We start from the raw sequence: 1,687 nt of genomic DNA, 5'->3' as shown, positions 1-1,687 counted from the left end.
TTGAAAATCTTTTTAAATATTTTTCAAAAATCTTTTTCTTAATTTTATCTTGATTTTCGAAAATTATACTAACAAGTAATATGATTGATTCAAAAATTTGAAGTTTGTTACTTTCTTATTAAGAAAGGTTCAATCTTTAAATTCTATAATATTATCTTTTAGTTTCTTGTTAGTTAAGTAATTAATTTTAATTTTAAAAATTAAATCAATCTTATCTTATCTTTTATATCATATCTTTTTCAAAATTTTATCTTTTTCAAAAATTTGATTTTAAAATATCTTATATAACCTCTTATCTTTTTATCTTTTCAAATTTGATTTTCAAATCTTTTTCAACTAACTATTTGACTTTTTGTTTGTTTCTTATCTTTTTCAAAATCACCTAACAACTTTTTTTCTCTCTAATTTTCGAAAATACCTCCCTATTTTTCAAAAATTCTTTTTAATTAATTAATTATTTTAAATTTTAATTTTATCTTCCCTTTTATTTTCGAAAATCATTTAACTCCTTTTCAAAATTTATTTTCAAAAATTTCTCCCACTCTCATCTTATTCTATTTATTTATTCATTTACTAACACTTCTCTTCACCTCTCTTCATCTCAAATCATTACCCCTATCCTCACCCTTCTATTTGGATTCTCCTTTCTTTATCCCTTTTCTTCTTCTACTAATAATAAGGAACCTCTTTACTGTGACATAGAGGATTCCTCTTCTTTTTCTGTTCTCTTCTCTTTCATATGAGTAGGAATAAGGAAAAAGGCATTCTTGTTGAAGCTGATCCAGAACCTGAAAGGACTCTGAAGAGGAAACTAAGAGAAGCTAAATTACAACAATCCAGAGACAACCTTGCTGAAATTTTTTAACAAGAAAAGGAGATGGTAGCTGAACCCAACAACAATAATGCAAGAAGGATGCTTGGTGATTATACTACACCTACTTCCAAGTTTGATGAAAGAAGCATCTCAATTCCTACCATACGAGCAAACAATTTTGAGATGAAACCTCAATTAGTTGCTCTAATGCAACAGAACTGCAAGTTTCATGGACTTCCATCAGAAGATCCTTACTAGTTCTTAATTGAGTTCTTGTAGATTTGTGAGACTGTTAAGACTAATGGAGTAGATCCTGAAGTCTACAAGCTCATGCTTTTCCCTTTTGCTGTAAGAGACAGAGCTAGAGCATGGTTAGACTCTCAACCTAAAGATAGCCTGGACTATTGGGATAAGCTGGTCACGGCCTTCTTGGCTAAGTTCTTTCCTCCTCAAATGTTGAGCAAGCTTAGAGTGGATGTTCAAACCTTCAAACAAAAAGATGGTGAATTCCTCTATGAAGCTTGGGAAAGATACAAGCAGATAACCAAAAGATGTCCTTCTGACATGTTTTCAAAATGAACCATGATAGATATATTCTATTATGGTCTATCTGAGTTCTCTAAGATGTCATTGGACCATTCTGCAGGTGGATCCATTCACCTAAAGAAAACGCCTGTATAAGCTCAAGAACTTATTGACATGGTTGCAAATAACCAGTTCATGTACACTTCTAAGAGGAATTCCGTGAATAATGGGACGCCTCAAAGGAAAGGAGTTCTTGAAATTGATGCTCTGAATGCCATATTGGCTCAGAATAAAATGTTGACTCAGCAAGTCAACATGATTTCTCAAAGTCTGAATGGATGGCAAAAT

General features: G+C 31.3%; 1 non-coding gene across 1 annotated transcript; it reads right to left on the bottom strand.

Annotated features, from left to right (window-relative positions):
* Positions 1-1,276: 1,276 nt before the first annotated feature.
* On the bottom strand, positions 1,277-1,380 carry LOC130964988 (small nucleolar RNA R71). The gene has a single exon (XR_009081049.1). It is a non-coding gene; the product is annotated as a small nucleolar RNA R71 (small nucleolar RNA).
* Between the last annotated feature and the right edge of the window lie 307 nt (positions 1,381-1,687).

This window comes from Arachis stenosperma, chromosome 2 (genome assembly GCF_014773155.1).
Source record: "Arachis stenosperma cultivar V10309 chromosome 2, arast.V10309.gnm1.PFL2, whole genome shotgun sequence".
NCBI classification, from domain to species: Eukaryota; Viridiplantae; Streptophyta; class Magnoliopsida; order Fabales; family Fabaceae; genus Arachis; species Arachis stenosperma.
This window is presented reverse-complemented; position numbering and strand designations above follow the sequence as displayed.